At 42.7% G+C, this 24,090-nt stretch overlaps 3 long non-coding RNA genes across 3 annotated transcripts; all 3 read left to right on the forward strand.

Moving 5' to 3' along the window:
- The first annotated feature begins 16,211 nt into the window (after positions 1-16,211).
- Positions 16,212-16,580, forward strand: LOC103626537 (uncharacterized). Its single transcript, XR_552995.2, has 3 exons — positions 16,212-16,289; positions 16,379-16,429; positions 16,513-16,580. It is a non-coding gene; the product is annotated as an uncharacterized lncRNA (long non-coding RNA).
- A 1,411-nt stretch (positions 16,581-17,991) lies between these two features.
- Positions 17,992-18,978, forward strand: LOC103626538 (uncharacterized). Its single transcript, XR_552996.2, has 3 exons — positions 17,992-18,285; positions 18,576-18,689; positions 18,758-18,978. It is a non-coding gene; the product is annotated as an uncharacterized lncRNA (long non-coding RNA).
- Positions 18,979-20,670: 1,692 nt separating this feature from the next.
- LOC109939500 (uncharacterized) lies at positions 20,671-21,466 on the forward strand. The gene is made up of 2 exons (XR_002261965.2): positions 20,671-20,782; positions 21,261-21,466. It is a non-coding gene; the product is annotated as an uncharacterized lncRNA (long non-coding RNA).
- The last annotated feature ends 2,624 nt before the right edge of the window (positions 21,467-24,090 follow it).

A 24,090-nucleotide genomic window follows, 5' to 3' on the forward strand; every position in this document is an offset into this window, starting at 1 on the left:
CGTGTACTTCGTTTGGGAGATGAAGGTGTCGTCCTTGAGTTGCTTCACTTGGAACCCAAGGAAGTAGTTCAACTCGCCCATCATCGACATCTCGAATTTCTGCGTCATTACCCTGCTAAACTCTTCACAAGACTTTTGGTTAGTAGAACCAAATATTATGTCATCGACATAAATTTGGCATACAAACAAATCACCATCACATGTCTTAGTAAAGAGTGTTGGATCGGCTTTCCCAACCTTGAAAGCATTAACAATTAGAAAGTCTCTAAGGCATTCATACCATGCTCTTGGGGCTTGCTTAAGTCCATAGAGCGCCTTAGAGAGCTTACACACGTGGTCGGGGTACCGTTCATCCTCGAAGCCAGGGGGTTGCTCCACGTACACCTCCTCCTTGATCGGCCCGTTGAGGAAAGCGCTCTTCACATCCATTTGGTACAACCTGAAAGAATGGTGAGCGACATATGCTAGCAAGATACGAATTGATTCTAGCCTAGCCACAGGAGCAAAAGTCTCCTCAAAGTCCAAACCTGCGACTTGGGCATAACCTTTGGCCACAAGTCGAGCCTTGTTCCTCGTCACCATCCCGTGCTCATCCTGTTTGTTGCGGAACACCCACTTGGTTCCCACAACATTTTGCTTGGGACGAGGCACCAGCGTCCAAACTTCATTGCGCTTGAAGTTGTTGAGTTCCTCCTGCATGGCCAATACCCAATCCGGATCTAGCAAGGCCTCCTCTACCCTGAAAGGCTCAATAGAAGAGACAAAGGAGTAATGCTCACAAAAATTAACTAATCGAGATCGAGTAGTTACTCCCTTGCTAATGTCACCCAAAATTTGGTCGATGGGATGATCCCTTTGAATCACCGCTCGAACTTGGGTTGGAGGTGCCGGTTGCGCTTCTTCCTCCAACACGTGATCATCTTGTGCTCCCCCTTGATCACACGCCTCCTTTTGATGAACCTGTTCATCGTCTTGAGTTGGGGGATGCACCGATGTTGAGGAAGAAGGTTGATCTCGTTCATCTTGTTCCTGTGGCCGCACTTCTCCAATCGCCATGGTTCGTATAGCAGCCGTCGGAACATCTTCTTCATCTACATCATCACAATCAACAACTTGCTCTCTTGGAGAGCCATTAGTCTCATCAAATACAACATCGCTAGAGACTTCAACTAAACCCGATGATTTGTTGAAGACTCTATACGCCTTTGTATTTGAGTCATAACCTAACAAAAACCCTTCTACAGCTTTGGGAGCAAATTTAGAATTTCTACCCTTCTTCACTAGAATGTAGCACCTGCTCCCAAATACACGAAAGTAAGATACATTGGGTTTGTTACCGGTTAGTAGCTCATACGAAGTCTTCTTGAGGAGGCGATGAAGGTAGACCCTGTTGATGGCATGGCAAGCCGTGTTCACGGCTTCCGACCAAAAGCACTCGGGGGTCTTGAACTTTCCAAGCATCGTCCTCGCCATATCGATGAGCGTCCTGTTCTTCCTCTCTACCACACCATTTTGTTGTGGTGTGTAGGGAGCGGAGAACTCGTGCTTGATCCCTTCCTCCTCAAGGAACTCCTCCACTTGAAGGTTCTTGAACTCGGACCCGTTGTCACTCCTTATCTTCTTCACCTTGAGCTCAAACTCATTTTGAGCTCTCCTGAGGAAGCGCTTGAGGGTCCCTTGGGTTTCAGACTTATCTTGCAAAAAGAACACCCAAGTGAAGCGGGAAAAGTCATCAACAATAACTAAACCATACTTACTTCCTCCTATGCTCAGATAGGCGACGGGTCCGAAGAGGTCCATATGTAGCAGCTCCAGAGGTCTTGAAGTGGTCATCACATTCTTGCTGTGATGTGCTCCTCCCACTTGTTTACCTGCTTGACAAGCTGCACAAGGTCTATCTTTTTTGAAATGCACATTAGTCAAACCTATCACGTGTTCTCCCTTTAGAAGCTTGTGAAGGTTCTTCATCCCCACATGTGCTAAGCGGCGATGCCACAGCCAGCCCATGCCAGTCTTAGCAATTAAGCATGCATCTAGACCGGCCTCCTCTTTTGCAAAATCAACTAAATAAAGTTTGCCGTCTAATACACCCTTAAATGCTAGTGAACCATCACTTCTTCTAAAGACAGACACATCTACATTTGTAAAAAGACAATTATATCCCATATTGCATAGTTGACTAACAGATAGCAAATTGTAACCAAGAGACTCAACTAAAAACACATTAGAGATAGAGTGCTCATTGGAAATTGCAATTTTACCTAACCCTTTTACCTTGCCTTGATTCCCATCACCGAATATAATTGAATCTTGGGAATCCTTATTCTTGACGTAGGAGGTGAACATCTTCTTCTCCCCCGTCATATGGTTTGTGCATCCGCTGTCGATAATCCAGCTTGAACCCCCGGATGCATAAACCTGCAAGGCAAACTTAGGCTTGGGTCTTAGGTACCCAACTCATGTTGGGTCCTACAAGGTTAGTGCAAATATCCTTAGGGACCCAAATGCAAGTTTTGTCTCCCTTGCATTTTGCCCCTAACTTCCTGGCAACAATTTTTCTATCCTTTCTACAAATAGCAAAGGAAGCATTTAAAGCACAATAAATTGTAGAGGGTTCATTCACTACTTTCCTAGGAGCATGAATAATATTCTTTCTAGGCACATGATGAATAGCATTTCTCCTAGACATATTTCTACCATGCATATAGGAAGAACTAGAAGCAAACATGGCATGAGAGTCAAAATCATCATAAGCATTATAACTCCTATAAGCATTTCTAGTTTGTCTCCTATCATGATACATAAAAGCATGATTCCTTTTAGTACTACTAGCCATAGGAGCCTTCCCTTTCTCCTTGGCGGAGATAGGAGCCTTATGGCTTGTTAAGTTCTTGGCTTCCCTCTTGTAGCCAAGTCCATCCTTAATTGAGGGGTGTCTACCAATCGTGTAGGCATCCCTTGCAAATTTTAGCTTGTCAAATTCATTCTTGCTAGTCTTAAGTTGGGCATTAAGACTAGCTAACTCATCATTTAATTTGGAAATTGAAACTAAATGATCACTACAAGCATCAATGTCAAAATCTTTACACCTATTACAAGTTTCAACAATTTCTACACAAGAATTAGATTTACTAGCTACTTCTAGTTTAGCATTTAAATCGTCATTAAAACTTTTTAACTTAGCAATAGTTTCATGACAAGAAGATAATTCACTAGAGAGCATTTCATTCCTCTTAATTTCTAGAGCAAGAGATTTCTGAGCTTCTACAAATTTATCATGCTCTTCATACAACAAATCCTCTTGCTTTTCTAAAAGTATATTCCTATCATTCAAGGCATCAATTAATTCATTAATCTTGTCTACCTTGGTTCTATCTAATCCCTTGAATAAGCATGAGTAATCTATCTCATCATCATCACTAGACTCATCCTCACTTGAAGAAGCGTAAGTACTAGTATGAGTGCTTACTTTCTTCTCTCTTGCCATGAGGCAAGTGTGACGCTCGTTGGGGAAGAGGGATGACTTGTTGAAGGCTGTGGCGGCGAGTCCTTCATTGTCGGAGGCGGAGGAGGAGCAATCCGAATCCCACTCCTTTCCGATATGTGCCTCGCCCTTGGCCTTCTTGTAATGCTTCTTCTTCTCCCTTTTGTTCCCCTTTTCCTGGTCACTTCCATTATCGGGACAGTTAGCAATGAAATGACCAAGCTTACCGCATTTGAAACATGAGCGCTTCCCCTTGGCTTTGGTCTTGCTTGGTTGTCCCTTGCGACCTTTAAGCACCGTCTTGAATCTTTTGATGATGAGAGCCATCTCTTCATCATTAAGTCCGGCCGCCTCAAACTGTGCCACCCTGCTAGGTAGCGCCTCCTTGCTTCGTGTTGCCTTGAGAGCAAGGGGTTGCGGCTCGTTGATCGGACCATTCAAGGCGTCGTCCACGTACCTCGCCTCCTTTATCATCATTCGCCCGCTAACGAATTTCCCAAGAACTTTTTCGGGCGACATCTTGGTGTACCTGGGATTTTCACGAATATTGTTCACCAAATGAGGATCAAGAACGGTAAATGACCTTAGCATTAGGCGGACGACGTCGTGGTCCGTCCATCGCGTGCTCCCGTAGCTCCTTATTTTGTTGATAAGGGTCTTGAGCCGGTTGTATGTTTGTGTCGGCTACTCGCCCCTTATCATCGCGAACCGTCCAAGCTCGCCCTCCACCAACTCCATTTTGGTGAGCAAGGTGACATCGTTTCCCTCATGAGAGATCTTGAGGGTGTCCTAGATCTGCTTGGCATTGTCCAAGCCGCTCACCTTATGATACTCATCCCTGCACAAAGAAGCTAGCAACACAGTAGTAGCTTGTGCATTTTTATGAATCTGTTCATTAATAAACACAGGGCTATCTGAGCTATCAAATTTCATTCCACTTTCCACAATCTCCCAAATGCTTGGATGGAGAGAAAACAGGTGAGTACGCATTTTGTGGCTCCAAAATCCGTAATCCTCTCCATCAAAGTGAGGGGGCTTGCCAAGTGGAATGGGGAGCAATTGAGCATTTGAACTATGCGGGATGCGCGAATAATCGAAAGAAAAGTTTGAGTTAACCGTCTTTCGTCTATCGTAGTCGTCGTCGTCCTTTTGGGAGGAGGAAGATTCGTCGCTGTCGTAGTAGACAATTTCCTTGATGCGCCTTGTCTTCTTCTTCCTCCCGTCTTTTCTTTTGTGGCCCGAGCCTGAGTCGGTGGGCTTGTCATCATTTGACTCGTTGACGAAGGACTCCTTCTCCTTGTCGTTGATCACCATCCCCTTGCCTTTAGGATCCATCTCTTCGGGCGGTTAGTCCCTTTCTTGAAGAGAACGGCTTTGATACCAATTGAGAGCACCTAGAGGGGGGGTGAATAGGTGATCGTGTAAAACTTAAAAACTTAAGCCACAAAACTTAGGTTAAGCGTTAGCACAGTTAATGCCAAGTGGCTAGAGAGAAGATCTTGCACAATATGATAACCACAAAGAGTTCAACACAGAGAAGACACAGTGGTTTATCCCGTGGTTCGGCCAAGTACAAAACTTGCCTACTCCACGTTGTGGCGTCCCAACGGACGAGAGTTGCACTCAACTCCTCTCAAGTGATCCAATGATCAACTTGAATACCACAGTGTTATGCTTTTCTTTTCTTATCGCGTTTGCGAGGAATCTCCACAACTTGGAGTCTCTCGCCCTTACACTTGAAGTTCACAAAGAAGCACGGAGTAAGGGAGAGAAGCAACACACACAAATCCACAGCAAAATGCGCACACACACGGCCAAGAATCGAGCTCAAAATACTATCTCAAAGTTCTCACTAGAACGGAGCTCGAATCACTGAGAATGACAAACAAATGCGCAGAGACTGAGTGTGGATGATCAAGAATGCTCTAAGGTTGCTTGGTGTTCTCCTCCATGCGCCTAGAGGTCCCTTTTATAGCCCCAAGGCAGCTAGGAGCCGTTGAGAGCAAATCTGGAAGGCCTTTCTTGCCTTCTGTCGTCGGGTGCACCGGACAGTCCGGTGCACACCGGACACTGTCCGGTGCCCGATTTCCTTCCTTAAATAGCGAAGCCGACCGTTGGCAGACTTGGAGCCGTTGGCGCACCGGACATGTCCGGTGCACACCGGACAGTCCGGTGCCCCCTTCTAGCCGTTGGCTCGGCCACGTGTCCCGCGCAGATCGCGCGGCCGACCGTTGGCCCGGCCGACCGTTGGCTCACCGGACAGTCCGGTGCACACCGGACAGTCCGGTGAATTATAGTCGTACGCCGCCGTCAAACTCCCGAGAGCAGCGAGTTCACCAGAGCCAGTCTGGCGCACCGGACACTGTCTGGTGCACCACCGGACAGTCCGGTGCTCCAGACCGAAACAGCCTTGTGGCTGTACACAGCCAACTTGTCTCTGAATCGAATTCTCCTGTTTCTAGCACTTAGACACAATACATTAGTCTCCAAAACAATGTACTAAGGCTTAGAAACATACCTTAATTCTTGATTTGTACTTTGTCCACCATTTTATACAAAACCACTTGTGTTGGCACCCAATCACCAAAATACTTAGAAATGGCCCAAGGGCACATTTCCCTTTCAATTAGGCTTACACCTAGTTCCTAAATAATTTTGGTGGTTGAATTGCCCAACACAAATAATTGGACTAACTAGTTTGCTCTAGTGTACAAGTTATACAGGTGCCAAAGGTTCACACTTAGCCAATAAAAAGACCAAGTATTGGGTTCAACAAAAGAGCAAAGGGGTAACCGAAGGCACCTCTGGTCTGGCGCACCGGACTGTCCGGTGTACCAGAGGACTCCAACTCAAACTCGTCGCCTTCGGGAAATTCCAGAGGCATCTCCGCTATAATTCACCGGACTGTCCGGTGTACACCGGACAGTGTCCGGTGCTCCAAGGAAGGGCGGCCTCAGGAACTCGCCAGCCTCGGGAATTCAATTCGCCTGCTCCGCTATAATTCACCGGACATGTCCGGTGTACACCGGACTGTCCGGTGTAACTGCGGGGCAACGGCTACTCGGCGCCAACGGTCACCTGCAGGCGTAATAAATGCGCGTCAGCGCGCGCAGTGGTCAGGCACGCCCATGCTGGCGCACCGGACACTCAACAGTACATGTCCGGTGCGCCACCGGACATCAAGGCGGGCCCAGAAGACAGAACTCCAACGTTCGAACCCAACGGCTTTTGGTGACGTGGCCGTCGCACCGGACATGTCCGGTGTGCACCGGACTGTCCGGTGCGCCATCGACAGACAGCCTTCACCAACGGTCAAGTTTGGTGGTTGGGGCTATAAATACCCCAACCACCCCCCCATTCAAGTTATCCAAGTTTTCCACTTCTCAACTACTTAGAAGAGCTCTAGCATTCAATTCTAGACACACCAAAGAGATCAAATCCTCTCCAAACTCCACACAACGCCCTAGTGATTAGGGAGAGAGATTTGCTTGTGTTCTTTCGAGCTCTTGCGCTTGGATTGCTTTCTTCTTTCTTGATTCTTTCATTGCAATCAAACTCACTTGTAATTGAGGCAAGAGACACCAAACTTGTGGTAGTCCTTGTGGGAACTTTGTGTTCCAAGTGATTGAGAAGAGAAAGCTCACTCGGTCCGAGGGACCGTTTGAGAGAGGGAAGGGTTGAAAGAGACCCGACCTTTGTGGCCTCCTCAACGGGAGTAGGTTTGAAAGAACCGAACCTCGGTAAAACAAATCCGCGTGTCTCACTTCATTATTCGCTTGCGATTTGTTTTGCACCCTCTCTCGTGGACTCTATTATATTTCTAACACTAACCCGGCTTGTAGTTGTGATTATTTTTGAGAATTTCAGTTTTGCCCTATTCACCCCCCTTCTAGGCGACTTTCAATTGGTATCGGAGCCGGTGCTTCATTAGAGCCTAACCGCTCGAAGTGATGTCGGGAGATCATACCAAGAGGGAGATGGAGACCGGCGACAAGCCCACTACGAGCCAAGGGAGCACTTCATCGGAAGAATCCCACACCAAGAGGAAGGAGAAGAAGAAGGACTCCTCCAAGCGGAAGGAGAAAAGATCTTCTTCTTCTCACCACAAAGAGAAGAAGGAAAAATCTTCTTTCCACAAGTCGCATCGGAAAGGCAACAAGCACAAGAGGATGAGGAAAGTGGTCTACTACGAGACCGACACTTCATCAACATCTACCTCCGACTCCGATGCGCCGTCCGTAACTTCTAAACGCCAAGAGCGCAAGAAGTTTAGTAAGATCCCCTTACACTATCCTCGTACATCTAGACATACTCCATTACTTTCCGTTCCATTAGGCAAACCGCCAACTTTTGATGGCGAAGATTATGCTAGGTGGAGTGATTTAATGAAATTTCATCTAACCTCACTCCACAAAAGTATATGGAATGTTGTTGAGTTTGGAGCACAGGTACCATCCGTAGGGGATGAAGACTATGATACAGACGAAGTAGCCCAAATCGAGCACTTCAACTCACAAGCTACAACCATACTCCTCGCCTCTCTAAGCAAGGAGGAATACAACAAGGTGCAAGGGTTGAAGAATGCAAAGGAGATTTGGGACCTACTCAAGACCGCGCACGAGGGTGATGAACTCACCAAGATCACCAAGCGGGAAACGATCGAGGGGGAGCTCGGTCGCTTCCGTCTTCGCCAAGGGGAGGAGCCACAAGATATGTACAACCGTCTCAAAACCTTGGTGAACCAAGTGCGCAACCTCGGGAGCAAGAAATGGGATGACTACGAGGTGGTTAAGGTTATTTTGAGATCACTTATTTTCCTTAACCCTACTCAAGTTCAATTAATTCGTGGTAATCCTAGATACACACTAATGACTCCCGAGGAAGTTATCGGGAATTTTGTGAGCTTTGAATGCATGATTAAAGGCTCAAAGAAGATCAACGAGCTTGACAAACCCTCCACGTCTGAGGCGCAACCGGTGGCATTTAAGGCGACGGAGGAGAAGGAGGAGGAGTCTACACCAAGTAGACAACCAATTGACGCCTCCAAGCTCGACAATGAGGAGATGGCTTTAATCATCAAAAGCTTTCGGCAAATCCTCAAGCAACGGAAGGGGAAGGACTACAAATCCCATTCCAAGAAGGTTTGCTACAAGTGTGGTAAGCCCGGTCACTTTATTGCTAAATGTCCATTATCAAGTGACAGTGACAGGGATAACGACAAGAAGGGCAAGAGGAGAGAAAAGAAGAGGTACCACAAGAGGAAGGGCGGCGATGCCCACATATGCCGCGAGTGGGACTCCGACGAGAGCTCCACCGACACCTCCTCCGACGAGTACGCCGCCAACATCGCCGTCACCAAGGGACTCCTCTTCCCCAACGTCGGCCACAAGTGCCTCATGGCAAAGGACGGCAAAAGAAAGAAGGTTAAATCTAAATCCTCCACTAAATATGAGTCCTCTAGCGATGACAATGCTAGTGATGAGGAAAATAATTTGCATACCCTTTTTGCCAACCTTAACATGGAACAAAAGGAAAAGTTAAATGAATTGATTAGTGCTATTCATGAAAAAGATGACCTTTTGGATTCCCAAGAGGATTTTCTAATTAAAGAAAACAAGAAACATGTTAAGGTTAAGAATGCTTATGCTCTAGAAGTAGAAAAATGTGAGAAATTATCTAGTGAGCTAAGCACATGCCATGACACAATTGCCAACCTTAGAAATGAAAATGCTAAATTAATCACTAAGGTTGATTCTCATGTTTGTGATGTTTCAATTCCCAATCTTAGAAATGATAATGATGATTTGCTTGCTAAGATTGAAGAATTAAACATCTCTCTTGCTAGCCTTAGGATTGAAAATAAAAAATTAATTGCTAAGGCTAAAGATTTTGATGTTTGCAATGTTACTATTTCTAACCTTAGAAATGAGAATGATATACTACATGCTAAGATTGTTGAATTAAAATCTTGCAAACCCTCTACATCTACCGTTGAGCACATTTCTATTTGCACTAGATGTAGAGATGTTGATATCAATGCTATTCATGATCACATGGTATTAATTAAACAACAAAATGATCATATAGCAAAATTAGATGCTAAAATTGCCGAGCATAACTTAGAAAATGAAAAGTTTAAATTTGCTAGAAGTATGATCTATAATGGGAGACGCCCTGGCATCAAGGATGGCATTGGCTTCCAAAGGGGAGACAATGTCAAACTTAATGCCCCTCCTAAAAATTTGTCTAACTTTGTTAAGGGCAAGGCTCCCATGCCTCAGGATAACGAGAGTTACATTTTGTACCCTGCCGGTTATCCCGAGAGCAAAATTAGGAGAACTCATTCTAGGAAGTCTCACTCTGGCCCTAACCATGCTTTTATATATAAGGGTGAGACATCTAGCTCTAGGCAACCAACCCGTGCCAAGTTGCCTAGAAAGAAAACTCCTACTGCATCAAATGATCATAGCATTTCATTTAAAACTTTTGATGCATCTTATGTTTTGACTAACAAATCCGGCAAAGTAGTTGCCAAGTTTGTTGGGGGCAAACACAAGGGCTCCAAGACTTGTGTTTGGATACCCAAAGTTCTTGTTTCTAATGCCAAAGGACCCAAAACCGTTTGGGTACCTAAAGTCAAGAACTAAAATTGTTTTGTAGGTTTACGCATCCGGGGGCTCAAGTTGGATACTCGACAGCGGGTGCACAAACCACATGACAGGGGAGAAGAAGATGTTCTCCTCATATGAGAAAAATCAAGATCCCCAACGAGCTATCACATTCGGGGATGGAAACCAAGGTTTGGTCAAAGGTTTGGGTAAAATAGCTATATCTCCTGACCATTCCATTTCCAATGTTTTTCTTGTAGATTCTTTAGATTATAATTTGCTTTCCGTATCCCAATTATGTCAAATGGGCTACAACTGTCTCTTTACTGATGTAGGTGTCACTGTCTTTAGAAGAAGTGATGATTCAATAGCATTTAAGGGTGTGTTAGAGGGTCAGCTATACTTGGTAGATTTTGATAGAGCTGAACTCGACACATGCTTAATTGCTAAGACTAACATGGGTTGGCTCTGGCATCACCGACTGGCCCACGTTGGAATGAAGAATCTTCATAAGCTTCTAAAGGGAGAACACATTTTGGGACTAACAAATGTTCATTTTGAGAAAGACAGGATTTGTAGCGCATGCCAAGCAGGAAAGCAAGTTGGGACTCATCATCCACACAAGAACATCATGACAAGTGACAGGCCACTGAAGCTCCTACACATGGATTTATTTGGCCCGATCGCTTACATAAGCATCGGCGGGAGTAAGTACTGTCTAGTTATTGTGGATGATTATTCTCGCTTCACTTGGGTGTTCTTTTTGCAGGAAAAATCCCATACCCAAGAGACCTTAAAGGGATTCTTGAGACGGGCTCAAAATGAGTTCGGCTTAAGGATCAAGAAAATCAGAAGCGACAACGGGACGGAGTTCAAGAACTCACAAATAGAAGGCTTCCTTGAGGAGGAGGGCATCAAGCATGAGTTTTCTTCTCCCTACACTCCACAACAAAATGGTGTAGTGGAGAGGAAGAATCGAACTCTATTGGACATGGCAAGAACCATGCTTGATGAGTACAAGACACCGGATCGGTTTTGGGCCGAGGCAGTCAACACCGCCTGCTACGCCATCAACCGGTTATATCTACACCGAATCCTCAAGATGACATCCTATGAACTCCTAACCGGTAAAAAGCCAAATATTTCATATTTTAGAGTTTTTGGTAGCAAATGTTTTATTCTTGTCAAAAGAGGTAGAAAATCTAAATTTGCTCCTAAAACTGTAGAAGGCTTTTTACTAGGATATGACTCAAACACAAGGGCATATAGAGTCTTTAACAAGTCCTCAAGACTTGTTGAAGTTTCTTGTGACATTGTGTTTGATGAGACTAACGGCTCTCAAGTAGAGCAAGTTGATCTTGATGAGATAGGTGAAGAACAGGCTCCATGCATAGCACTAAGGAACATGTCCATTGGGGATGTGTGTCCTAAGGAATCCGAAGAGCCTCCACATGCACAAGATCAACCATCCTCCTCCACGCAAGCATCTCCACCAACCCAAAATGAGGACGAGGCTCAAGTTGATGAAGGAAAAGATCAAAGAGATGAGCCCCCTCAAGATGACGGCAACAATCAAGGGGGAGATGCAAATGATGAAGACAAGGAGGATGATGAACCAAGGCCGCCACACCCAAGAGTCCACCAAGCAATCCAACGAGATCACCCCGTCAACACCATCCTTGGCGACATTCATAAGGGGGTAACCACTCGATCTCGTGTTGCACATTTTTGTGAGCATTACTCTTTTGTTTCCTCTATTGAGCCACACAGGGTAGAGGAAGCACTCCAAGATTCGTACTGGGTGATGGCGATGCAAGAGGAGCTCAACAACTTCACGAGGAATGAGGTATGGCATTTAGTTCCACGTCCTAACCAAAATGTTGTAGGAACCAAGTGGGTCTTCCGCAACAAACAAGACGAGCATGGTGTGGTGACAAGGAACAAAGCTCGACTCGTGGCCAAGGGGTATTCACAAGTCGAAGGTTTGGATTTTGGTGAAACCTATGCACCCGTAGCTAGGCTTGAGTCAATTCGCATATTATTAGCCTATGCTACTTACCATGGCTTCAAGCTTTATCAAATGGACGTGAAGAGTGCCTTCCTCAATGGACCAATCAAGGAAGAGGTCTATGTTGAGCAACCTCCCGGCTTTGAAGACAGTGAGTATCCTAACCATGTCTATAAGCTCTCTAAGGCGCTTTATGGGCTCAAGCAAGCCCCAAGAGCATGGTATGAATGCCTTAGAGATTTCCTTATTGCAAATGGCTTCAAAGTCGGAAAGGCCGATCCTACTTTATTCACTAAAACTCTTAACAATGATTTGTTTGTATGCCAAATTTACGTTGATGATATCATATTTGGGTCTACTAATGAATCTACATGTGAAGAATTTAGTAGGATCATGACACAAAAATTTGAGATGTCTATGATGGGGGAGTTGAAGTATTTTCTAGGATTCCAAGTCAAGCAACTCCAAGAGGGCACCTTCATTAGCCAAACGAAGTATACTCAAGATATTCTAAGCAAGTTTGGAATGAAGGATGCCAAGCCCATCAAGACACCCATGGGAACCAATGGGCATCTCGACCTCGATACGGGAGGTAAGTCTGTGGATCAAAAGGTATACCGGTCGATGATTGGTTCATTGCTTTATTTATGTGCATCTCGACCGGACATTATGCTTTCCGTTTGCATGTGTGCAAGATTCCAATCTGACCCTAAGGAATCCCACCTTACGGCTGTAAAACGAATCTTGAGATATTTGGCTTATACACCTAAGTTTGGGCTTTGGTACCCTCGGGGATCCACATTTGATTTAATTGGATATTCGGATGCCGATTGGGTGGGGTGTAAGATTAATAGGAAGAGCACATCGGGGACTTGCCAGTTCTTGGGAAGATCCTTGATGTCTTGGGCTTCAAAGAAGCAAAATTCGGTCGCTCTTTCTACCGCCGAAGCCGAGTATATTGCCGCAGGCCATTGTTGCGCGCAATTGCTTTGGATGAGGCAAACCCTGCGGGACTATGGTTACAAATTAACCAAAGTTCCTCTTCTATGTGATAATGAGAGTGCAATCCGCATGGCGGATAATCCCGTTGAGCATAGCCGCACTAAACACATAGCCATTCGGTATCATTTTCTTAGGGATCACCAACAAAAGGGGGATATCGAGATTGCATATATTAATACTAAAGATCAATTAGCCGATATCTTTACCAAGCCACTAGATGAACAAACTTTTACCAAACTTAGGCATGAGCTCAATATTCTTGATTCAAGAAATTTCTTTTGCTAATTTGCACACATAGCTCATAAGTATACCTTTGATCATGTCTCTTTTCTATATACTATGACTAATGTGTTTTCAAGTCTATTTCAAATCAAGTCATAGATATATTGAAAGGGAATTGGAGTCTTCGGCGAAGACAAGGCTTCCACTCCACTCTACTACTCATCCTTCGCCGTCGCTCCGCATCACTCTCCAACTTTGGTATAATCTTCACTCATATGTTTTCTTTGCAAAGGAGAGAAAGGAGTTAGGAAAGGGCTCTAATGATTCCATTTTTTGGCGATTCATGCCAAAGGGGGAGAAAATATGAGCCCAAAGCAAAAGGACCGCACCACCACCTAATTTTAAAAAATGGAGATTTTCAATTGATCAATTTCAAATTGGTATCTTTTTATGTTCCAAAGGGGGAGGAAGTAATTTTTCAAAATGGATATATCAAAAACCCTCTTGAACACTAAGAGGAGGATCTCATTTAGGGGGAGTTTTTGTTTAGTCAAAGGAAAAGCATTTGAAACAGGGGGAGAAAATTTCAAATCTTGAAAATGCTTTGTAAAATCTTATTTATTTACCTTTGACTATTTGCAAAAGAACTTTGAAAAGGATTTACAAAAGAATTTGCATAAACAAAACATGTGGTGCAAGCGTGGTCCAAAATGTTAAAATAAAGAAACAATCCATGCATATCTAGTAAGTGATATTTATTGGCTCAACTCTAAGCAACCTTTGCACTTACATTATGCAAACTAGTTCAATTATACACTTCTACATTTGCTTTGGTTTGTGTTGGCATCAATCACCAAAAAGGGGGAGATTGAAAGGGAATTAGGCTTACACCTAGTTCCTAAATAATTTTGGTGGTTGAATTGCCCAACACAAATAATTGGACTAACTAGTTTGCTCTAGTGTACAAGTTATACAGGTGCCAAAGGTTCACACTTAGCCAATAAAAAGACCAAGTATTGGGTTCAACAAAAGAGCAAAGGGGTAACCGAAGGCACCTCTGGTCTGGCGCACCGGACAGTGTCCGGTGTACCAGAGGACTCCAACTCAAACTCGTCGCCTTCGGGAAATTCCAGAGGCATCTCCGCTATAATTCACCGGACTGTCCGGTGTACACCGGACAGTGTCCGGTGCTCCAAGGAAGGGCGGCCTCAGGAACTCGCCAGCCTCGGGAATTCAATTCGCCTGCTCCGCTATAATTCACCGGACATGTCCGGTGTACACCGGACTGTCCGGTGTAACTGCGGGGCAACGGCTACTCGGCGCCAACGGTCACCTGCAGGCGTAATAAATGCGCGTCAGCGCACGCAGTGGTCAGGCACGCCCATGCTGGCGCACCGGACACTCAACAGTACATGTTCGGTGCGCCACCGGACATCAAGGCGGGCCCAGAAGACAGAACTCCAACGGTCGAACCCAACGGCTTTTGGTGACGTGGCTGTCGCACCGGACATGTCCGGTGTGCACCGGACTGTCCGGTGCGCCATCGACAGACAGCCTTCACCAACGGTCAAGTTTGGTGGTTGGGGCTATAAATACCCCAACCACCCCCCCATTCAAGTTATCCAAGTTTTCCACTTCTCAACTACTTACAAGAGCTCTAGCATTCAATTCTAGACACACCAAAGAGATCAAATCCTCTCCAAACTCCACACAACGCCCTAGTGATTAGAGAGAGAGATTTGCTTGTGTTCTTTCGAGCTCTTGTGCTTGGATTGCTTTCTTCTTTCTTGATTCTTTCATTGCAATCAAACTCACTTGTAATTGAGGCAAGAGACACCAAACTTGTGGTAGTCCTTGTGGGAACTTTGTGTTCCAAGTGATTGAGAAGAGAAAGCTCACTCGGTCCGAGGGACCGTTTGAGAGAGGGAAGGGTTGAAAGAGACCCGGCCTTTGTGGCCTCCTCAACGGGGAGTAGGTTTGAAAGAACCGAACCTCGGTAAAACAAATCCGCGTGTCTCACTTCATTATTCGCTTGCGATTTGTTTTGCACCCTCTCTCGTGGACTCTATTATATTTCTAACACTAACCCGACTTGTAGTTGTGATTATTTTTGAGAATTTCAGTTTCGCCCTATTCACCCCCCCTCTAGGCGACTTTCAGTATGCATCTCATCTGCAGCAGTGGGCACCCCTCCATGCTTCCTAGGCAGCCACGGAGAAGGAATTCCTTCGGCTACTAACTCTCGTGAGCTGCTCCCATCATAGGATGTACTAAGTGCTATGCACATCGTCTCTAGCGGGAAGAGGCATGTCTCCATCCTTCACGATATCAGTGGGGTCATAAGACCCGGCAGGTAAGAAGCCAAAGAATTTTAAAGTGCAAGGTTTTCAGTTTTTCTGTAGTTGTACTTACTAACTGGCACTTCATTCAGAATGTCCTTGCTGCTTGAACCTCCTGGATCCAGGAAAACAAGTCTACTTTTGGCTTTGGCAGGGAAACTTGACTCCAATCTGAAGGTATCACATCTTGCGATAATTTCTTGATTGTGAACTTCTGAATTCTAGGCAAAAAGGGTATATATTGGGAGAGAGAGATAGCTGTAAACTGTACTGAATAGGTGAACTTGCAATGGTAATTTTCAGGTGTCAGGAAGAGTGACTTACAATGGTCATGACATGGATGAATTTGTCCCTCAGAGGACATCGGCATACATTGGGCAGCACGATGTTCACGTCGGCGAAATGACGGTCCGGGAAACACTTGCCTTCTCTGCAAGATGTCAAGGAGTCAGAACGCGTTATGGTATGTAAACACAGACATTGGAAAGGAACACAGATAATTATTCACCTTCGGTGAAGTGAACCTGATGGTGTTTTCAAATTACGCAGACATGCTTACTGAGCTTTCAAGAAGGGAGAAAGAAGCCAACATTAAACCAGATCCTGATGTCGATGTTTACATGAAGGTAAAAATCCATTTAATTCTAACCAAATCCTGTGTTTACATTGGAAGTGACAAAGGTACTCAAAGTTATTTGTGCTTCTGTGCAAACAGGCTATCTCCGTGGAAGGTCAGGAGAGCGTGGTTACAGATTACATCCTCAAGGTAAGTAAAAATATACTACAGAAAAAGAAAATACGTGAAATGGATATATATGCCCCCTAACAGTAATTGTATTTCTTTTGCAGATTCTGGGTCTGGAGATCTGTGCGGATACAATGGTTGGAGACTCTATGATCAGAGGTATCTTAGGAGGACAAAAGAAGCATGTCACAACCGGTATATGCAATCTGTAGTTAAATTAAGAATTGTGCATCATACTCTTTGGCCCTGCTCGAAAAAAAATCTGATTTCATGTCTTGTTGAATTTTCACAGGCGAGATGCTTGTTGGTCCAGCTAAGGCGCTATTCTATTCTATTACTACTATCGATGGTCACCAACGCCTCACGCACGAGGGAGAAGACCGGATCCGCATCACGATGGCGACGGGTGACAGGTTGCGTGCCATGGATCTGTACGAGATCCTCCTCCTCGTGACACGGCTGGCTCACAGGGCGATGACGTCCTCAATCTATCGCGTAGCCAGGTTACTGATTTTACATAATGCTTCCTGCCATATGGAGTGGTTTGTTTGGTTAAAGGTTTAAACGTAAAACAGTGATGTTTGCTACGTAGTTGAAAGTTGTAGTGCAAGTCGCAGAGCATTTCTACCTTTTAAGATATTGTGGGGGCTAGGCGATGCTAACATTCTGGTGTTTGTAATTCTCTAGGCAGTTAGTGCTAGGCAGGTAAAAGGGGTGAAGAGGGTTTACTGGGAGAGGTGCAAAATTGAGTGGAGAGTTGATAGAGATTTTTTCCAATCTTTTGCTCGAGTGTACAAACATCACAGGCTTCTAACATTCCTATTCTTGCGAACCACTGAATTATTCAAAATTGATTCTGGGTTAAGGAACATGACATTGGACGAATTGGTTTTAGCCACTCAGCTAAGATTATAGCCTACTACATCACAGGAAGAGATCACCGGTCTATTTCCTGTATTCAGGTGCCCAAAAGCTGAACAGAGCTGAGCTTGAAGTCGCTTGTGAAGATTTTAGCAACATCAACACTTTTCGTACATGTATCGTGTTCAAGGGCATATTATCAGGCGAGGTCGAGATCGGCATTGTCTCCACTGTCATATCGTCGAGCAAAGACTGGTCCAGGAGCGTAGAAACATGCTTCAAGAAAAAGGTTTATGGCTAGCAACATCTTGTTCGATTACTTTCTGTGATGTTTTAATCCATAAAATACAGATAGGGGTTACACTATTCAGTTTGGTTACTTCGATTTTGGGACTGCTTGTGGTCTTCTGTAGTGTTTATTCTTGTTCGATTACTTCGATTCTAGGACTGTGATTTTAGTTCGATTACTTCGATTCTGGGACTACCAAAATACAGATAGGGGTTACATTGTTTACTTCGATTCTAGGACTGCCAAATGTCTCTACTGTTTGAAGGCGATGTTTATTCTTGTTTATTATTTACCAGATGTCTCTGTATGCTTGATTATGCAAGTAGATTATTCAGGTAGTACATACATTTTTTAGTTGTATTTATTCTTGTTTTTATTTGGTGCTTCATTCAAGTCTGCAACTTTCCAATGTCTCTGTGTGCTTGATAGCAGATTATCCTATATTCTTGCGCAAGAATCTTTTTGGACGCACAAGTAGTTCTATAGAGTTTACTACATCCTTTGATGTTTTAATCCATGAAATACAGACCTGTATCTATTTGTTTTGGACTGTGTTCCGGAGAAAGAAATGTAGTTTGGTTATGTGGTTTTACAGACCTGTATCTATTTGTGTAATGCATTTGCCTGTATATGTGCAGCTTATGTCCATAATTCTTCAAGTCTACATATGACTGCATCATTCTTCAGCCTTCTAGACTCCTTCCACTTCTGCCCCCTCGGATACAAGGTTAGTTTGAGACCGTGAGCAAGCATACCCATCCATCTTTTTCTCTTTCTTCAACCATATAGGTACAACGATAATTCATCTGCCTGCTACTAAGACATATCTGCTCTTTTCATTGTTCTGAGTTGGGTAACCATTTCTGCTCGATTAACAAGTATTCAGTACACACCAGTTTTTTAATCTTTATAAGATAAGAAGCAAAGTCAACAAACCATGGAGCATGTAGTATTTAATATGTTTTAAGTGTTCCTGGGATTAGAATCATTTCTTATGTGAGTGATCTACTTCTGCAGGACTTCCCAGACTTAGGTAACACAACCTCTTCTCTTCTTTCAACATGTTGTCATGTGGTGCTTGAGTTATGGTACAACTAGAGTTGGGTGAAAGCGACATGGAGCCTTGAAGTGGTACCAGCTTTCACATGTCCTCTGGGTCTAAAGTTTCTTGTGTTTGTCTAAACTTACGCTGTGCTTAGGAGAGTTGAGCTCATGAAGCAGGACAAGAGAGCCAAGGTGTTGTGCCTTCATGGCTTCTGCACGAGCGAGAGTTTTTTGAAGAGTAGATCAACAACTTGCACTCTTCCACTCGTTATGGATATGGGTATTGCGATGAGGCCTCATGAGCTATTTGAAAACATTTATGTATAGTTGTATACTAATTTATGTTTTATAGTTGAGGCTATCTAATATATTGAAATGGTTGAATGCTCTGGAATCTGGATTAAGTTCTGCACTTTCCTGATGTTTTTAGCCTTTTCCTTGTGATTGTTGCAAGGGTTCTGGAGCCTTTTCAAGTTTCACTAAACATTTTTTGTACTGAATGTAGAAAAATTGTAGGAAAGAGAAATAATCCATAGTAATTTTTTTAAAATGAAATGGTGGACATTTCACTGTGCTATTTTCATCCACAGTATCATGCCAACTATTGTATGTGCATAGATGAATAAGGAATGTTTCTAATTCTAAACTTGTAACACTTAACAGGGTTAAACCAACAGATATCTAAATGGATTTTGAGTGTTTCAGCCATCGTATTTTATTCATGCCTAAGACTTGAGAAGATTTCAGAGTTATTATGTGTAAGCAATAAAATTAGCATAATGCCTATAGGGGGTCAACCAAAAAAATATTGTAGACTGATTTTTTTTGCTTATTGTTATTTGGATCCTAATTGTTATTGTGTGTTAAGAGTGCTTCTTGGGCAAAGAGATATTTTTAAGGCTGAACAGTTCAAATGGTCCAGTTCTTATTGTATCTTCTCGTTGACAGGTATGAGAATCCAATCTTATGATGACCAGTTACTTCATTTAGCTGCTGACATAGCTCAGAGGTTGTTGCCCGCATTTGACACTCCTACAGGTTCATCACCTTTTCTATTATTATAATCTTCCTGGAATGACTTGGTTATATCTTGCATCAGAAATTTGATTCCATTTTTTCATTTTTTGTTGTAAATGGACCATTTCCATTGGTCAGGAATTGTCACTTGGCGATACACATGGAATTACAAACACACAACTGCATTTGATGCTTTACTATATTAAAAACATAAATATAACAAACACATTGTTTAGTGACGGAAAAAACTTCATGAATCATGAATCCTGATAGTCATATTAACTTGCCTCTCCAAGTTTGCAGACTAAAACTGGATGTCATATAGATGTAGTTATATGTGGTTGTTTCATATTTTCAGTAGTTAATCTTATTTTTACTACACCGTTTTAATGAATGTAATTGTTGGAGACAAGATTTATCTAAGAAATGTGGTTTGCAAAATGCAAATTGTGGAAATCATCATTTCAATTGAAACCTGTTTGCACCTGAACCATTTTGGTACTCTTTACTAACACAATCTGGGACATAAATCTGTTCTAAATGTTGTTCAATATCATGCATGAAGTAATTTGCTAAATTAGACCACTGTTCCAACCAACTATATATGGAAATTCTTCATGATACAGACATTTTGCAGGTCAGGCCAGGCCAGGCCGAAAAAAGCCTGATAGTTTGTGACCCTAAAATTCGTGCCCAACTGTCCATTAATGTCCCTGGGCAGAGTTAGCGTGGTGTTTTTGTGCTAGGTCTGGATGGCTCGACTGCCATATAAAAGTGCTAGCTTGTTTATTAACTTTGAAGCGTCACCTCGCCTTATGTTTTATCCCCTAAAATATAAACAGGAGGTCCATCGCCTTACCGCCTTAATAACTATGTTCTGCACACACTGAAATATACTACACTTGTCCTACAGTGTTGATTATGTCTTTGACAATAATTTGCCATCCCTCAAACACCATTTATTCTGCTTACAAGTTAACAGTACTATTCCTGGTCTGGTTCAGGAGGTCTCTGACAATAACTATGTCTATCGGAACGAGGTGCACCACACTGCTGGGGAGCGAACCCAGGTCTTGCAGGATGTAGCTTCTGATCCAACTCTTCCCAGAACCAAGATTGTCCGCTGCAATCTCTGTGCGCATGGAGAGGCTGTTTTCTTCCAGGTATTTTTCTTGTTTTGCCTTATCGCATTTTCATGTGATATTGTTATGCAATCTAAATAACTTGTTAAAAATAAATATGCCAAAATTCTGCACCTTGTTAATGTTAACGTTGGATCTTGCTTCCCTTTTTATTTTTGGCGTTGTCTATCCTAAATGTTGAGGCCGTCATGTATATCACTGACATGGGCATGTCCTCATTCACAAGTCAGGAGTCAGATCCCAAGAAAACGTGGCCTTGTATTATTGTTTGGTGCCAGAATATGGGTTCTCTTTTGTGCAGTAAATACTACTACCAAATGCCATTTGGAGATGCAGAGCGTATCGCTCATGTCTCTTTCTGTATTGTTCAAAATTACCGTGTTTACCGTTTCTGCAGCAAAGTGATATTTGTATTTCAGTAGTTGCAATTGATGGTACTGAACCTGCTTAAATGTTTTGAGACAAACTTAAGCCCAGCGCTTCTTTTTATCATTTGCAGGCCGCAGCAAGAGGGGAGGAGGGGATGACCCTGTTCTTTGTGTGCTGCAGCCCTGATTGTGGTCATCGGTGGAGGGAATGATGCGATGAAATCTTCGCTCTAATAGTTGTTTCATCAGAGCATGAAACTTAACTTGTTTTGTAGTTTTCTTGGAACTATGTATTTCGAATCTGTCCTAAGATTAATGAGAGAATGTCTTTCCAATATTTTATTTAATTCTACGTATATAATTGTAGAAATTGTTTCGGGCTGGCCCGGTTTTTACACAGACCTGGTTTCCTCTGCCCATGTCTGGCCAACTTGAACAAAATACCATTTTACATTTTTAACATCATGTTATGTTCTTAATTTATGCATAAGTTATTTTCCTCTCACCGCACTCACAAATCCAAACCAATTTTCTATTGGTCCATGACTGATTAAATTAATAGTAATTAATGGAAGAGACTTTGACCAGGCTTAGGTCATTTGATTTGCTTGTCGGTGGAGATCAAGAAAGCAGAACCAAATAAATCCTCCAATCCACCAGACCACCACCATCACCAGTGTTTGGTAGAAATGCTAGGTCAACATATGATAGTGGCTCTAAGGACCACCCTTTAGCTGACAACTATGGTGCATTGGTATAATAGCTGGATATGAACATATGAGCTACATCGCTCATCAATGAAAGATGCAAAGCACTATATAGGTAAGATGGATTAGCAAATAATATTGTTTGACATTTAGGTTTTTATATTTTATATAATACACTATTAGGTGATTGCCTGTGCGTTGCAGGCCTGGGTTTCTCTTTGATATCATTACGGACGGCTCGCGAATGTTGTCATCCATCTCATAATCGTATAACACATATGTATATATAAGTTATCGAGATATTATATGTTTCAGATGCAATGCACGGGCACTGACCTATCTTATATAATACACTAGGTGAGTGTCTGTGCGTCACATGTCCAAGTTTCTCTTCGATGTCATCCCGGACAGCTTGCATATATGTCATCCTCTATCTCATAACTATATAACACATATGTGCATATATAAGTTATCGAGATATTATATGTCCCCGTTGCAACGCACGGGCACTGACCTAGTGATGCAATATATTGATATGAAAAACACTAATTATTGTTCTATCTTTTGTTAACATCACTAAAAGTGGATGCTTACATACCTTAAAAGATACAATATGACACAATTTGAATAGTATGATAGAAGATTCAATCATATCCTTGAGTAATACTTATTGCACTATCCAGACTCGAGAGTCACATAATTTCTCACATACACACAAGTAACACATAGATATTGTGACACACCACAGGCAACAACCTAAACATCACTCTTCACTGAAGAACTATAGCCATCTTGGTCATCATAGTACTTGGACCACAGCATGATCCCTCCATATTTCCCTGAGCTCTTGATCAATGGAAGCACCTAAGACTTGATGTCATCAAAAGGTATAAAACCACTCCCAGCTGCCTGAGGCAAAGATGGGAGGCCAAGAAAGATCTGATTCGCGGGAATTGATAGCCACTACTTCCATGCATCATCAAGACCAGTGGTGCTGCCTGAACTGTACTGGCAAGGAGGGTTGTTGCAGAACTACACCCAAACGTAGTGAAACTGATTGTCATTGAGCACACCCAAAAGTGGAAAAAGCCTGGTTTATTTTTTGTCAGATCAATGTATAAACATATGTTTAGAAAATATGAGGACAAGGAAAACAAGCACATTTGGAAGTCCAAAATCCATCTTAAGGTCAAGATTTCATGTGGCTAACTTTACATAATGCTATTTTGACCAAAAAACAACTTGATGAAAAGGGAGTCCTTCTTGTGGAGCATTTTTCATAACTATTCTGTAATTCCTTTTTTGGTAACTGGGTGCATTTGAAAAGAAAGGGTAATAGTACTGGATGAGCTAAAATCTAACATACTTATTAATACTTGTATACAGACATTCTAACTTTGGTATGTTAAGTTAATAATTGTAGAATGTTAAAATTTAGTATCCCTCGTTTTTATTTGCACACGATTTCATAGTCTTAACAATTGTGGTTTATCTAAGGCAAAATATTGCTTTTCTATTTTGTGGGTTTTTATCTTATTGGCAGCCATTGTTGTTCTGTGCCTCCTTGATGGATTTGATTGATATTATTTAGTATTATGTGTCATAGTTTAGCATGCAAGCTGTGGTGTCTACTTGAATTAGCAATGTAGTTAACTTTTGGAAAACATTACAATATGAACACAATAGTATTAAGTATTAAAAGGAAAAATGGAAGCATGAAGGCACTAACCAAATCTTTTGTTGAACAATATAGAGCTGCAAAGATGAGTGTAGGAATTGAGGCGAACACGACTCTGAATTTCCCTGGGTAGTCAAAATGAGACATGAATACATGATTAGTATAGAAAACATAAGTATTCACATTCTAAATTTTCATAGCAATGCCAAACTAAGATGACACAACTGCTATACAAAGATGACACTTTATTTATTTGACTATATTACATTTAAAAAGTACTCCTATATCAAAGCTACATTAAGACGCGCATAACTAAAATCCGCCTACAAGCTATGTTATCAACACAAAGCCAAGTTTATATTATATGCAGAATAATCTAAATGTCAAGGATGAATTAGCAGAATTATTTAGGAAAAAAGTGGTTGGTCATATATAACATCACAAGGCCACCCAAACCACAGGGTCACTTTTGGGTCAAACAATTAGCAAAGACCGAAGAGAGTGGGAGTCATATCATGGAACAAAGAAAAATGGTGAAATGGTTTGGTGCAAAATATAAGTACCATAGGACTGAAA

This window comes from Zea mays, chromosome 5 (assembly GCF_902167145.1).
Source record: "Zea mays cultivar B73 chromosome 5, Zm-B73-REFERENCE-NAM-5.0, whole genome shotgun sequence".
In the NCBI taxonomy this organism is placed as follows: Eukaryota; Viridiplantae; Streptophyta; class Magnoliopsida; order Poales; family Poaceae; genus Zea; species Zea mays.